Source organism: Macrosteles quadrilineatus, unplaced genomic scaffold (genome assembly GCF_028750875.1).
Source record: "Macrosteles quadrilineatus isolate MER2022 unplaced genomic scaffold, UCM_ALF_1.0 Scaffold_8__2_contigs__length_117827958, whole genome shotgun sequence".
NCBI lineage: Eukaryota > Metazoa > Arthropoda > Insecta > Hemiptera > Cicadellidae > Macrosteles > Macrosteles quadrilineatus.
In genome coordinates, this window is record NW_026542601.1 from 34,017,847 (window position 1) to 34,035,029 (window position 17,183).

Sequence of the window (17,183 nt, forward strand, 5' to 3'; positions counted from 1 at the left end):
CGATTGCAGAAGGATGATGTCTACACGACTGCATTGGATGTTTATGATTTTTCTGCGATCGCCGGAGATGATGATTATTTTTCAGTAATTGCTGGTAAAGGATAAGATTTTTGCCGCAATTGCAGGAAATGGTCATGAACTCCACATGATCACGGCAAATAGTCACAATAGTACCGCAATAACATTGTCACTGATAGCCTACGTGATGGTACTGTCAGACTGGGACGGGTGGCGTCGTCCTTTAATCCAGCTACTAGGAGGTCACGAATTGTGGATACTTATAGGCATACACTGTGGATGCGATACTCCCTGGTGTGGATTAACTTCCGCACGAGTGAGTACTACGACTCTCCGCAGTACTATCCTGATAATTAGACCAATTCGTATATACCAAGGCAAAGATGTGGTTCGGATTCCATTATAAACTGTAGGTCCCTTAGGTACCATTAGCTGTTTGTGCTATTAATTAACAGCTGTGTCTAAGGAATATGTCGGCCTTAGTCACTAACAAGACTACAAGATCGCGCCACTCATCCTACACTCATCTCCATTCATACTTGGCTTAAAATATGCCTCCTTTGTATGGTCGCCATTTCATCTAAAGGTATTAAAGTAAAGTATTAAAGTATTAAGCGAGGAGTGAGACTATCAGAGGTAGGATGAGTGGAGTTCTACTGTACTATTAAGGAGTCAAGCTTTAAGGAGTGCTTTTTTAAGGAGTCAAGCAGCTGGTAGCTCCAACAGTACACAAATGTGCAAAAGTAACGGCTTGTGTTTTATCAGCTGATACAAACACAGCTGTAATTGTGATGCAATACCTCTGAAATATGCCATCTGTTTTGTCTGTGAGAAAAGGATTTTCAGTTGTAATTGTAATGTAAAATAATCCGCCCAAAAGCCTAAATCTGATTAAGTTACACAGGCTATGGGATTTGTTTTTTGGGGTTTATAAAGTAAACAAACTCACCTTTAACGCAGTATTACTAATAAGTATTGGAAAACAGCTTGGAAAGTCTAAAGGATGAATTTGAAGGTGTGGAGGGATTAGAAACGAGTTAATTTAAAGATTAGTCCAGCCGAATTTGATCCTGAATTGGGTCAAATAACTTGTAAAAATACAACAGTTGTGTGTCATAGCTGAATTTGAAAACATTTTAATGTCTTTAAAATATTAATCTATACTTATTTAATACGCAAGCAGATTTTTTGTGACAATTACTCCTCCGAAACTACTGAACCGATTGTCATGTTTTTGGTGTCATTGGAAAGAGCGTAGCGTGAAGTTGTGCAGGAAACTTTCTTTTTAGGGAAATAATGAGAGAGTGAGGCCCTGAAGTCCTTTATAATTTCGTATTTCCCCATAAGGATAACATAGGAGATAATTTTTATTTACAGAAACATATGTTTGTTACTTGAACATAGTCAAAGTATACTACATAATAATTTCTGTGTATTATGACTGTTGATGTATACTACATTTCAATTTAAGTATTGTATACCTTAATGCTTATTCATAATGGATCTTACTACTTTATTTTAATTCTGGGAATAGTAAAAATTAGTTGAGATTAAGTAACCATGATTTAGAAAACTTTGCTATAATAATCTATGTATTTAAAATCACAAATCTTTGACATTATTTATTCATTTGAAACAAAACAGCTGATCGACAAATCAAACAAATCATCTACTTCATGTGAATAATGTTGTTACACAAAAATAGGTTATACAACCAATAACTTGATTCTTTTATACTTGTGGGTGTATTTTGAGTTTGCAGTTATGAAAGCACCAAGCCAAGTAACTTAAGCACTTTAATTAAAGATCAGCACTGTTCTTACCCAGACCAATTGTGTTTTCTTCAAGCAACATCTTTATGACCCTCAAAATATGCCACATAGCAGGTTCTACATAGGCCTATTGGTTTGAAATGATAAAAAGTTTTGTTACGTGTATTTTTAAAAATCTTTAAAAATAGGTAACTACCCTATAACATACTTGAACACTTATTAATTTACTAAATAAAATACACATACAGCTAGAAAATGGTTGGACTGCTTCTCTTCTAAGGATTTATTATTACTGTTTTTAATTTTTGACGTTGAGCCAATGTATAAGTAACACGATGAATTTGTTTTCTAAATTCATATGTAATTTTGCGGGGCATTGAGCCGCACAGGTTCACTAGTCATACTTTAATTGTCTGTCAGAGACCTACACAAAAGTGGAATTAAAATATCCCAAATGTTCTTCTAATTAACCAAAAAAAGCCAAACTCTCATTAAATCAAGTATGTAGAGAAAAGTAAGAAAGTCACACAACGAATTTGAAAACCCCTTTAAAATCAGGGTTAAGTAAAAAAAGGTACTTCTTAGTAGTAAATAGTTAAATGCAGTAAATGTTTTAAATCTGTGGTCACCACTCAGATTTTAGAACGGCGTTGAGATGTTAAATCTTTACTGTATCAAATAATTTTCACAATTTTTGTACCATCTACTCTCTCACTACTTTTTCCAGGTAAAAAAGTGTGGAATAAAAATATATTTAACACAGTATTTGGGGAATTAACGTAGGCTGTTAGTTAATTAACCTAGAGTTTTTTAGAGATTTTTTTAGAGTAGAGATGTTTTGGTAAACTGCATGGTAAAATAGTGATTTGAAGCAGAATCCTTGACATGGATCAGCTGTTCTGTGCAACCAACACCTACAAACCAGCTGATTACATAACCTAAATCTGGTTTGTTTACATTTGAATCCAGCTTATCTTCACATTAATTTGTCCAGCTTGTAGAATTCTGTTACGTAAATCTTGATATAAGCATTTGGAATGTGTTACAAAAATATAACCTTTTCAATATCATCCATCCCTTTAAAAAATTTGCAAACATCAAATTCGATAACAGATTTGTAATTTGTAATTTTTTTTAGATACCGGCTGTATTTTCTCAAACTAAGTATTAAGGTTATAAACAAAGCTTGCGAGAGATCATCATAGCACTGTTCGTGTAAAATATAAAATCTGTACTAAATTTGTGCTTTAAGTAGACTGTTGAAAAAATGCACAAAACCCCGATAGTAGCTATTATTAATAGTAGTTTTCATTACTAGTCTCGAAAGTAACTTATTGCGGGGAGAGATTGCATTAGTAGAAAAATGCTATCGAGCCCCGCAATGGCACTTTTGAGATGAGGATTGAACATTACTTTTCATTACAATATCGAAAAACTTAAGTATACAACATGAGCATTTTTGTTTCTTAAACTTAGTATCAAGAAAAAAACTGAACTCATAACGCTGAGTTTCCGTGCTTATCGGTTCCGTCGAGGTACAAAACAATGCAACAGCAAATAATGCAATAGCTGATCGGTCTGCTCAGCAAAATCCCATAACAGTTACTTTCCGTGCACTACAAATGCTCAGAAAGTTAACTTTATGTAATTTTGCGGTACAGTAGTGGAAATTACCTATTTTCATAGCTCACTTTGCGTTTAGAAAGTAAGTGTACTTTCGTGTGTTGAGTAATAAAAAAATGACATAGTTATGAAAACCAACATAGTATTTCCAATAAATATGATCAAAGTAAAGATGAAAAATACACATTAATCTTTGGGTTTTGGTGAGTCCAAACAAATTTTGAAAAAAATATAAAAAGTTCAATTACTGGAGCCACCTTTTCTTGATCGTTGTGTTTGTAGTCAATTTCATTTTAAAGAAGCTCCTGGAAATTGAGTTAATGATTGGATTTAAAATCTTTTCTTGACGAACACTATTAACTACAAACATTAGCAAGCTGTGTGTGTATTTTCAATTCACAGCTGGTGATTTTGCACGAGCCTAAAGTAATTTTAGCGTCAGTCTGCGTGGGTCTGCTTCACAATATGTACAGAAATTCAAAGACGTTTGTAGTGTTCGCCTCTTGTGGAGAACTTGGCAGAAGTGCTAAACTATTTATACCCTGGCAGAGTTGAATGACATCTTTACTACTACTATTAGACTGTGAAATGTTTACGCAGAAATATACACACCTTTGATGGTCGGTTTTGAGGTTAGCAATTGTTTGTAGTGGTGAAAAGCATCATAAAAGTTTAGCATTTTGGTTCTAGTGTCTCATGTGCTTTACTCAAGATTTTATAGAGTTTGTTCAGTACTGGGTTAAATTTGTCCCTTGTGTATTCCATGATTAAAGCGTAAAATCAAATATGTTTATTTGTTAACTTGTGTATTTATTTATATTATTAAAGTACAAAAATTAAATTTTACAAATGATAATGATCAGTTAGCATTCCAATTCACTCTTTAATTTTACTGGCCAAATTGTATTCATACAATAGGTATGAATATTAAGAAGCCTTATAATACAAAATAAAAAAATGAAATAACAACAATAATCCTTTACATTTTTCTTAATATGTACCTATATAGTTTCAACAAAACTATAATATTTTTCCAACTATAAATAACTGGGCTGTGAAAAGTTCTATAAAATTTGCCTTTAAATTATTACAGTAGTGAGACTATGTTTACTTTAAATTAATGGAACATAATAGCTTTTAGAACATGTACGTTAAATTATTTTTTTTACTGAAAAATAATCATAAACAACGATATACAACTGAGGCCTGTAAGAAGGTTCATCCTAATTGATAATAACAAGCACTGGTTTATAAGGGTAATTTGGAGGCTGATTGTATATAATCTTCTCCATGCATTATTTCCCGTTATTTTAATCTGAGAGAAGACATGGCTTACAATTCCAAATGGAAAAGTAATCACAAAGAAAGTATTGAGAATTCTGTAAAACTTCCCTTTCGAAACCTATAAATCAAAAATGTTTTTCATTATCACTTAAGTTTCATTAATTAAATAAAATTGTTTTTAAGATGTTATGTTAACTAATAATGCATTGCTTCAAATATGCAAAAGAAGACTTATTGTCTTTACAATATCATACAGTGGAACCTTGATAACAAAACCCTCGATAACAAGTCACCCTTGATAACCAGTGTCATTTTCAAACTCCCTAGAATTTATTTTACCCTTTAATTAGGCTACATGTTATTGCAAACCTCAATAAGAAGTCAACCTTGATAACCAGTCTTATTTGATAATCCCCTTGAGAGTCTTGTTATCAAGGTTCTACTGTATAATGCTAAAGACTACTAAAGGGCCAACAATTAACGTTTGAATAAAACGTTCATTAAATTAGTCCAACATATTTGGTTGAAAATTTAATTACAGTAATGGAAATATTTTAGATTTTTATTATTAATGAAACATATGATATGAAAAATGTAATTAATAATGAGTAACAAACCATGTTTTAATCAGTGGCAAAGTCTAGTGAGAAATATTTAAATCCTTCGTTGATTGAGGACTTTTATTAAGTAATCCTGAAATGACACAGGATGATTTTACGTGTATATCAAAATGTATCAAAATGTATAAGAGGCAATGAAAACTTGTCAAAGTCAAACATTTTTATTCATCATAACTCACGTACTCGCTGATGTTGGGTGGTCTAGTGAATAGTGCCTAAATACATAAAATAAAATAATGCTATTTATATTTCTGGGAGGTGGAAAAACTTAAAAGAATATAATGCAAAATTTATGCTCTTTGAATTTTCTTGAAATTTGTTAGGCCCATTTCTTTTTTTATGAATTCAGGGACAATTTTAGAAAAATGTTACCAGCGTATGAGGGTTTTTTCAAAGAACTCTAATTTGTGAGGCCGGACTAACCCCCCCTTCTCCTCCTGAAATTAAATAAGAATGCAATAAATTTATTACTTCCACTGATTCATTTTTTTGCCGATAAGAATTGTATTATGTGCCTAAATATACTGCCCATATTCTGTAAAAAATTTTAATTTCTCAAAATTTCAAACGTTACACTAACTTGATTCACGCCTTTAAAAATGTCACAATAGTTTATCAAATAATTTTACCAGCAATATTAACATTGCTTTATTTGTTAGAACCTAAAAGTTCATGTTGGTGAGTTCAAGAAATAAATTTTCCTTGGGAGCATCTTTCCGGGCATTACTTTTGGGAATTGTTAATTATTTGAAAGATATGTCGATGAACATTTATTAACACGATTAGTTAAACTTGACATTTTCCCTTTTTTGACGTTTTTTGTTTTCTTGACGTTTCTGGATCTAGAATATGACCCCGTTCTCTGGTGAGAAAATATATACAAAATGACTAAGATTGCTGTATACAAATCCAACCAAAGCTGAAAAATTCACTCAGAGACCTAGTAGTCAACCCGAGGAACAAAACACACTTAAAGAAAACTTAACAATAGTAAAACAAATGGAGGGTAACTATTAATTATTGTAGTGACCTTGCTCAAGCTAAGTGTCCGAGCGAATCTCCCAAATAACATTTCCTTCAACAATCTTATCGTCTTTTGGCCTGTTCGTATTTGTTTTACTGTTCAAGAAAAATAAGAATGAATAAACAAAGTTGTATTGCAGTAGAAAATTGAAACAATAATAAAACCAAGCTTTTAGCGAATTTCCCATATAGGGAATAAGCTATTACCGTAGTACTCATGGTAAGACCTGGACGCGGGACCAATTTTTTTTTTCGTTTTGAGGTCCCTAGAGGCCAAAAACACCATCCGTTCAAATTCATATATATATATATATTTATATATATATATATATATGTGTCCGTCAGCACGATAACTCAAGCAAAAATGATCCGATTTTGATGAAATTTGGTACAAACGTGTAAACCTACGTTTATTCGAACGAGTTCGCGATCCAGCATGATCGGACCATGGGAACGGGTGTTTACGGGGGGTTTTATGGGGTAAAAATAGGTTTTTCCCATTTTTGACCCAAAAAACTTAAAATTTTGCAATTTATTTCCAAACCATTTTGTAGAGCTTAAAAAAAAAATAATTTAGTATATTGAAGCGATATTGTGCGCCTAACGGTTACAGAGAAAATTCCAAAAAATTGTAAATTTAAAATTCCCATGTTATTCTTATGGAGAATAAGTAAACTGTTGTAGTTTGCTTGTTTATGAACATATTTTGATCAAATTTGGAAAATGTTTTTATTTCTTACTAACTATTAACATTTTACAAAAAAAAAAAAATTTACCCTCCCTGATGCAGCAAACCTAAGTACTTGTTAAACTAATTCTATTTAAATCGGGAATAAATGTTATATTTTTAAGTAGACATTTCAGTGTAAATCCAATCAGTCAAATGGAAATTCGCTTAGTCTGCAGGTTTGCTGCGGCGGGGGTATTTGGTCTTTGTTAGATTGTTGTATGATTTCCTTCATCCTCGTTATAGTTTCGGTTGGGATTAGTTTCTTATCGCAACAAATCTGTTGCAAGGCTTTCTCATACAGTACGATCATTAGTACTGTACTACTGTACCGGGCTGTTAGTTTACGCGGGAACCAACTACAGTATTACGTCACTATCTGTCCCGTAAGGACCGTAACGATCCCGCGCAATCGTGACGGAGTAAATTGGAGGGAAGGAATGATAACGCCACAAATGGATACATCTAGTTTGTGTATATTTTGTGCGAATTTAATCCGGTTACTTTGTTAACTGTGTAGATCAAACTTTATCGTCATATGGTCGTACAGTCAAATCAAATCAAATTAAATAATTTGTTATCATGGACAATTACATGCAATGATATTGTCAGTGGAGCAGAACATAATCAGTACTTCAACAAACATATCAATATTTAGAATTAAAATATAAATGTATTGTTGTTCTGTTTTTTTTTGCATTTCAAACTCTAGTTTGGTGCTCTTATTTCTGAAGATTTTTACAGTTCCATAATCGTGCCTTCCCAAACCTCCTTTTTTATAAAATTTAAATTAATTATTCATCTTTTAAACCTCCCGCTTACAAACACCTTGAAGAAATACGTAAACTGCAACAAGTACAGTAGAACAAGAGTTGTGTAACAACTTTGTCAGCTGGTTCCGTAAATATGCAAAACAGCTGTTATTCAACCCTGCTAGTCTACTTCCGCGGGACGTGATTAGCTGTTTTATATTGTAATCAGCTGTTTGGTAAACGATGCAAACACATTACTACAGTATTGGGGAAATGTATAACACCTCGTCAGCGTTCCCATTCTTCACTACAAGAAAAATGTAGGTTTCTATATTTTTCACTATGTACTAAAAGACACTAAGGAACACGAACGTTTAAGAAAACTTTAAGGCCAAACAACTATCAACCGTATACTTGGGTGAAAGGCCTTGATGAAAAATGCCCCATTCAAATATTCGTTTTATGATCAACCCTGCTCTAAGGGTATAAATACAGGATTGTATAAAAATAAGTCATTTTCAAAAAAAGTCAATGTAGGCCCTACCGTACGCAAAAATAAATTTTTTTTCAATCGCCTCCGGGTGAGCTGAAAAACTCAACAGCCGAGATTTGGGATTGGTCTAGTAACAATACTACAATATTAGCATCTCCCAGCTAAGAGGGAATGTTACAAAAACTCTCGCCGTAGGGCAAGTCGTCAGAAGACGCCATTTGCATCACCCGCGTTGCGTGAACAAAAGTGGCGCGAAAACAACACCCTGAGGAAGTCCACTTCTCGTTTTTCATCTTCGAAATAGCATCACGAACATCTGGCATTGTTAAAAATTGCAATTAGTATTTCTGTCGAACATGCCAGCTTTTTTATAATTTACTGGAAGTGATATACTGTAATATTTTATGTCACATCCAAAATAGTTTGTTGCATCCGATTTCATCCCGTGGATGCAAAAAGAGATTTAACTTCAAATGACTAAAATATGTTCACATGGATGAACTAGTTCATTTATTGTAATAAAATACTCAAGTTAATACTATTATTGACACACGCTATATAAATTCGAATAACGATTAACCAATATTGTAATTTAAACTATTTATTCGTCAAACTCATTTGACTAAGCTAACGAAGTGGGAAATTTAAAGCTGTTCTCGTCTCCAATTGACTATTTTTACCCTAGGAATATCATCAATTCTTTAACCTTGCAACGCATGTATTGAACACAGCCGTTTCGAATTTGATTTGCTATTCAATTTACATATCAGCTCGACCTAATAAACTATTCTTCTAGACCGTTATCGATAGATAACCAATCACTGTCCAGTTTTAATGGACCACTAGAAACGCAGAACCCCTGTAGTGTGTTGCGTCACTCTCCCAAAATAACAATGACGTCATGGACACACCTTCGTGACGTCATCTTTGTGTACCGATTACGTCATCGCTCCTGTTCTATTGTTGACTGTTAATACTGGATGCATTCAGTGAATATTGTTGTTCATTTGTTCAATTCACAGCATCTTCTAAATACAGGGTTATTACAAATGATGTTCCTGATTTTGATTATAAATATTACTGGGCTAATTTGTTTCAAGACTATTTTAATTGGTACCATTGGAAAGAAAAACTCATAAAGTTTAATTTACATTGGTTTGGGTGCATATCAGCTGTTTGTCAAGTCAATTGTTGTAAGTGTTGTGTAATGGCTGAATTTGAAGGCAGGAAAGCTTTTTGCCAGTTGGAATATTACATTAACCAATCTGTTATTAGTGTGCAACGACAATTTAGAACCAGGTTTAACGTTTATCCTCCTAGTAACCACTATATTGGCAAGTGACACTTGAAATTTAAGAGAAATGGCTGCATTTGAATGTTACTTGTAGTAGGGCTGAACTTAACAATGTGCTGCCTGAGATATGGAACGAGCTCGGTGGTCCGAATAATGACACACCCCTGAACTGGCCTACAAGATCTCCGGACATCACCCCCTGATTTTTTTCTTGTGGGGATACATCAAAGATAAGGCGTACACACCACCATTATCAAGCATACTTTAGATCCAGCAACGGATTACCAATGCTATCGAAACAATAGACCTAGACACACTTTTCAAAGTCTAGCAAGAGCTTGACTACATTATTGACATCTGTCGTACCACAAGGGGTTCCCGTATCGAGCATTTACAGTTCTGTGTATCTGTGTAAAAACTTTTTGAGTTTTTCAAAAGTTGTAACCATTTTATTTCTTTGTATAACAAATAAAACTATATTTCATGTATGTATGAAATCATGAACATCATTTGTAATAACCCTGTATATAAAAGGCAAAGCCCTCACTGACACACTCACTCACTCACTCATCACTAATTCTCCCACTTCCCATTTACCTAGGAGGCTGAAATTTGGTACACCGATTCTTTAGGCATTAAATAGGAAAACTAAGTTGTTTTTATTCTGATCGGACTCTCGGGCTCCGCCCCAGTGGCTCTGGAGTTTCCCATGTTAACCTTATGATTTTTCATATTTAAAAGGAATTAATGAATCTTATCAGCTGTTTCAATTAAACAAGTTGGTTCTGTTCTATGATGTTCAATAGCTTTAAAGTTACAAGGATTGCCAACAGGGTGCAGCACTATTATTATTTTTTTAATTTATGACAACAGCTAATTTGCAACCAAAAGGTGAGTGAGCGTAGCGAACGAACTTCAACCTGGAGGCGAGTTAGCGTAGCGAACGAGCTCCAACCTAAAGGTGAGTGAGCGTAGCGAACGCACTTCAACCAGGACGTGATTGAGCCTTGCGAACGAGCTCATCTTGAAAATAAAGAAGTTAAACGGGAACGGGGCAAAGCCCGCGGGTACAGCTAGTTTATCTACAAAGTGAAAAATAGGCGTAGGCTAGAAGTACTTTTTCTAGAGGAATTTTATAGTAGTTTATTGTTATAGTATTACTTTCAATGTCTGTAAAAAAATTCTCACCTTCTCTGAAAAAGAATACACAGTTTTACATTCGGATTTAGGCCTACTCTGTACATTTTGTTCAGTAACCCATGAGTTTGAAATCGTACAAATCTACATCTCCTGCTGTTGTCGATTTTCATTCAAACGTAACATATAAAATTAAGAGGGTGCTTGCAGAGTGTGTTGACTGTTGATGTTAAAATTGTATTTTCTCTTAGTGATATTTCACGTGATGTAATTGATGCTAGGGTTAAAAAAGTTTACCTGCCGGTTTTGCTTTATTAAAAAATAGTTTGTGTGGCATACACCAGAAATGCACTATTGGTACTTTAACTATTGATACAACTAGCTATTTCATCCCCATCAATTAAGATGTGATAGATGATAGATGATGCGAGCCACCGATAGATTGCGCTGGTCTAAATTATTACTAATTTCTGTTGAATACAAGAACTTTTGTACAAAGTTATGGTGGAACGACTTATTGTGAGCTGTAGCAACTTTAAGGGCCCATCAACTATGTCAGCAACAAAATATAAGGTAGACAATTAGAAGAATTATAGACATAAGCGTATTCTGTGACTGCCTCACACAACTTCAGTACTATGTTCTTAAAAAACGGCTGTTCCATATAGATGGGGTCTACTTCAGTATCCCAATAGTCAGTGCTTAGAGTAGTGGACTTGACTGATAGCTACAACATAAAAATTTAGGGGAAAAGTTCAGTTATAATTTATTATAGTTAAAGGTACAGGCCCTTCAACATTTACGCTATGCATATTTTAGTAGACTCTGTGAAATCTTGATGCCCGTCGCGTACAAATAACGTTTACAAACTGTAGAAGCTCAAAGAAAATCAATCGTAACGATCAGCGACGATGAAAATAAGTTTGATGTACTTTTAATTTATGCGAATGCTGGCTAATCTTCAGCTGCAGCATATCTATGAACTCAGTACACTTGTAATGAACTAAAAACGAATTTCAAGTGTGGCTCAATTCAACCATATTCTCTTCCAATAAAAACAATTTGCTACAGAGTTGGTCTATAAAGATGGGATGTCCACTTCAGTATCCGACAGTATGCTGTTACTATACTTTGCACAGGGTAATCTGTTATTTACCTGTGGGCCCTATGATGTTGGGATCGGGCGTTTTAGGTGTTGCTTCGTAGCGGATGTCGAGGCTAGTTCCGGTGGCTCGTTGAAATTTAATCTACCTGTAGAATGTACTCCCTGGACTACCCTAGTCCCTAGCTGGAACCTTGTTAGACCAATTACATTGTAAATCTTCCCTAGAGTACGGTGGAAATTGATGTACATGTAAAGAACTGTTTTTATTTGACTTAAGGTTGGTAAAGGAATGATTATAGGCCTACACGGTTTTATATAACAATTTAATGTTGAGATTGTTTTTGACGGCAGTTTAAAATTTGTTTCTTGTAATTCAACAACTTTTTAGCGAAGTAAAATGATTTATTTATCAAATTATAAAGTCCACCCAAAAATTAAAATAAAATTACTTGAGTACACTTGGATTCTGCAACTTTAATCGACAGAATCTATCAGAATAGATTGCGTCTCATAAAAGCGGTGTGTCGTCGAGTATACAAACTAATAGCTCGGTTTATCTATTTGTCTACTTCCAATACAAAATACACACACAAGAACAAGGTGTAATTTAATATGACCCATTTTAGTGCATTATCCACTCATACCAATGTTATAAAATGCCTCTTACACACAGCGCTCACACCGAAGTTGATAAGTTTATATTTAAAAACCAATGTTATCAATGAAAATAACGCAAATTTTTGTTGACAACACTTCAACTTCTTCAACAGGTTTTCACTGCTTGCAACAGGAATGTTGTTTTCCACAAGTCGACAACATGTGAAAGAGTATTGGAAACATTTGAAATTAACATGTTTTTGAAGTCAACAAATTTTGTTGACAATCGAAGGTCGAAAACCACGTTTCCACCGAGGTTTACGATAACATGTTTAAACATTTTACTGACAACATTCGATATTGTCACTGATTCTTCGTTAACCCCGGAGTGAACGCGGCTTTAGGTAATTATTCTTTTGAATTTGTTTGCATCATACTGTAGCCGCGCAGGGCCGTAGTACTAGCTACTCTACCCGGCCCTGGTAGCCGCCCGTATAGTAGGCAGACACACTGGTAATGTGAGTAAAGCGTCGCGGTATCAAATGTCGCAGCCAAAAAAATAACTGAGCATACAATGTCACCGATATCTGAAGTTAGATGACTTCGGACATCGTTAAGACAGTTTAGTCTGTACGCAACATTAACAGGTTTTGTGCTATAATTTCGTTCATAGTACAAGAAAGCTGAAACAAATCTTACCTCTCTGCATTTTGGAAGACAAACCATCTTGAACCGTATGACCACACTTTTTCACAATATATTTTCATATAGATTGTTATTTTGTTAAAAAAGTTTAAATTGAGTTTACAAACATATAAAAGTAGTAGGTAGGGCCTACACATTCTTTTTCTCCCTAAAACGAACTGTACTAAAATTAAAATAAGTTAATGACTATATTGGGTAGATTCCAGAATAAAGGTAATCTTCAATTCCCTAAAACCTTTTAGGTGTTTAAGAAATACAAAATAGTACTAGGTTAGCGATAAAGAAGTCTTTAAACAAATACAAATTTGTATTGTAGACTGTTGTTGCTAGTGGGCGCGTTCGTTTACGTGCCGTTTGAAGAATGTCTTGAGCCGTATAGCCGTATATTGAGAAGTTTGAGGGATATAGCCTTGTTGACTCATACTCTAGAAATCTTCATAAGGGAGGTGGTGTAGCTATCTACATTAAGGATCATCTCAGTAAATTTGTATCAAGGTTCAGGCCTACTTGGGTTAAAAATTTGTGCAGCGATTTAGACTTTGAAGTTGTAATGGCTAAGATATGTATTGGTGTTTTCATTCTATTTGTGATTGCTATATATAGGTCACCTAATGGAAACCTGTCCACTTTCTTGGAAAATCTTGAAGTTGCCTTAAATAATATTCCAAAAAGTGACAGGGTGAGAGTTTGTATACTGGGTGATCTGAATATAGACACTTTGAATGACAGTAATGAAAAGAGAAATTTGTTGGATCTGACTGAATCTTTTAGGTTAGTGGATATTTTAGGCCATTTGCCCACTAGAGAAACTTTATTATCTTCATCTTCTATTGACCATATAATCACAGATGCTAAGTTTACAGAAGCCAAAGTGATAAATGGTTTTATATCTGATCATTATGCACAATATGTAGATGTTAAAGCTGTTGTAGCTTACAATTGTACTGATACTTTTTTGTACAAGCGCAAATTTAATGAAGTAAATGTAGCTAGCCTTAGACATAGTCTGTCCAGGGAAACTTGGGATCCAGTTTTTGTTCATATGGATGTTAACGATAAATGGAAGGCGTTTTTTGACATCCTATTGTGGCATTTAGATGTAACTTGTCCTGTAACTAAAATTAAAAAGAAAGGTAATGTTCATAATAAAGCTGTAAGTAAAGTGGTTCTGAGTGAACATACATTAGGTTTGCAGGAAAGTATGATTAACATGCATACTATTTTCAAACAAACTGGAGGTGAGATCTACAAGGCAAGGTACACACGACTTAAGTATCTTTTTCGCAAAGAAGTAAAATTAGCAAAATCTGAACATATCAGATCTAAAATAACTTCATCAGATAATGTTTCTAAGAGTGCATGGTCATTTGTAAATAGCATTAGAAGTAAGCCTAGTTTGGAATCTGGGCCTAAGAGAAACATATCCCTTGTAGAAGGTAATGAGGTAATTGTGGATCCTGTTGATGTAAGCCAACATTTTAATGACTATTTTGTAGATATTGTTAAGAATGATGCAGTAGAAAATGAGCTTAACTTGTTTCAAAACCAGGGTACTGATGTTATCAATACTCACTGGGGAGTTCCACTAACTATTAGTAATGAATCTGTTGTTTTGATCATAAATAGCTTAAACAACAAAAGCTCTTCTGGCTGGGACAGCATATCTCCAAATTTGTTAAAGAAATGCAAATCTGAACTGGCTCCTATTTTGGTGCATTTGATTCAGACTGTGTTATCAACATCCATCTTTCCAGATCCACTTAAACTCACAATTGTTAAACCATTGTATAAGAAGGGGGTAAAGACAGATGTTCAGAATTATAGGCCTATTTCTCTCACGTCTACTTTTAGTAAAGTAATCGAGAAGTTCGTTCTTGGGTGCCTAATACAATTTTTTGATGATCACAAAATTTTGTCAGATTTTCAGCATGGCTTTCGGAAGGGTCGGAGCACTATCACTGCTGCTGTTGATTTTGTTCACACTGCTCTTGAAAAACTTGATGAAGGTTGTAAAGTGGCAGCGCTTCTGCTAGACCTTTCGAAGGCCTTTGATCGGGTTGACCATTCTATCTTATTGGCAAAACTGATTGGCTATAAAGTTCCAGGATGGTTGGTGAGTCTGGTGGAATCTTATTTAAAAAATCGCCAACAATGCACCACAGTTTCTTTTGATGATGGTACGACGGAGAGAGAACATAGGTCGGAAACACGAGTGGTAACCTCAGGGGTTCCGCAGGGCTCAATTTTAGGACCTTTTCTGTATATAGTTTATGTAAATAGTTTTATTGTCATGGATAATGTTTTTGCATGTATGTATGCAGATGATACTTCTGGGCTGTGCTGGGCAAACAATATGGTAAATCTTAAAGCTTTATTAACCAATTTTTCTGAAGCTGCCAATGCTTATTTTTTGGAAGTAGGTTTAAAGGTAAACTTAAGTAAGACTGATCTTGTACATTTCTCAATTGGTCGCAATGTTCCGGCTTTTAGCATCTCAGGTGATAATATGACTCTGGATGGTAATGATTTTTGTAAATTTCTTGGAATATTTTTTGACAAACATTTTACATGGGATAAACACATCGACCATGTTGGTGCTAAAGTCTTGAGTGGTATTTCTTTGCTAAGAAGACTTTCAAACTATTTGGACTGTGAAACATTAAGGTCAGTCTATTTTGGAGTGGTGTATCCATATCTGGCTTATGGGCTTGTCCTGTGGGGAGGTTCTTTTCACACTTATACCAAAAGAATTTTTCTGTTACAAAAAAGAGCTGTACGTTTGGTAGCAAAAGTTAGCCCAAGGACTCATAGCAAAGACATTTTTGTGTCAAACAACATTATGACTTTGTACGCAATGTATGTATACCAGGTTATATGTTTGGTAAAATTTAACTTTAGTTCTGGTATTTTAATTTCTAATGTAGGACAAATGCATGACCATAACACTAGACAGTGTAATGATTTTTTCAGAGTGAGATGACATTTCAAAAGGACAGAGAATAGCCCTTATGTCAAGGGAACAATTTTTTTCAATAAGTTACCAAACTGCATAAAGAAACTAGAAGGTAAAAACTTCAAAATGGAATTAAAAAAATGGCTTATTAATAAATGCCCAGACAGTCTTGAAATGATTTTTTAAGTTGAAGGTATGCCTATTGTGTAAGTAGATTGGTTTGTTTGCCTCAACAGGATTGTTTTATTGTAGAGTAGAAAGCATGGTTTTTGTTCTTTCTAACTTAAGTTTGAGTTTTATTGCATGGTTTGCACTGTATGATATGCTACTTATTTTATAATCTAAGTATTTTGACGATTGCAATGCATGTTATATGATGTTAAAAGCAATAAAGACATTTCATTTCATTTCATTTCATTTCATTTCATTTCATTTCATTTGTTTGCATCATACTGTAGCCGCGCAGGGCCGTAGTACTAGCTACTCTACCCGGCCCTGGTAGCCGCCCGTATAGTAGGCAGACACACTGGTAATGTGAGTAAAGCGTCGCGGTATCAAATGTCGCAGCCAAAAAAATAACTGAGCATACAATGTCACCGATATCTGAAGTTAGATGACTTCGGACATCGTTAAGACAGTTTAGTCTGTACGCAACATTAACAGGTTTTGTGCTATAATTTCGTTCATAGTACAAGAAAGCTGAAACAAATCTTACCTCTCTGCATTTTGGAAGACAAACCATCTTGAACCGTATGACCACACTTTTTCACAATATATTTTCATATAGATTGTTATTTTGTTAAAAAAGTTTAAATTGAGTTTACAAACATATAAAAGTAGTAGGTAGGGCCTACACATTCTTTTTCTCCCTAAAACGAACTGTACTAAAATTAAAATAAGTTAATGACTATATTGGGTAGATTCCAGAATAAAGGTAATCTTCAATTCCCTAAAACCTTTTAGGTGTTTAAGAAATACAAAATAGTACTAGGTTAGCGATAAAGAAGTCTTTAAACAAATACAAATTTGTATTGTAGACTGTTGTTGCTAGTGGGCGCGTTCGTTTACGTGCCGTTTGAA

General features: G+C 34.3%; 1 protein-coding gene across 1 annotated transcript in view; it reads left to right on the plus strand.

Moving 5' to 3' along the window:
• LOC128999399 (uncharacterized) overlaps window positions 1–17,183 on the plus strand; it is a 71,997-nt gene that overhangs the window by 14,357 nt on the left and 40,457 nt on the right. The gene's annotated exons all lie outside the window — the stretch shown is intronic.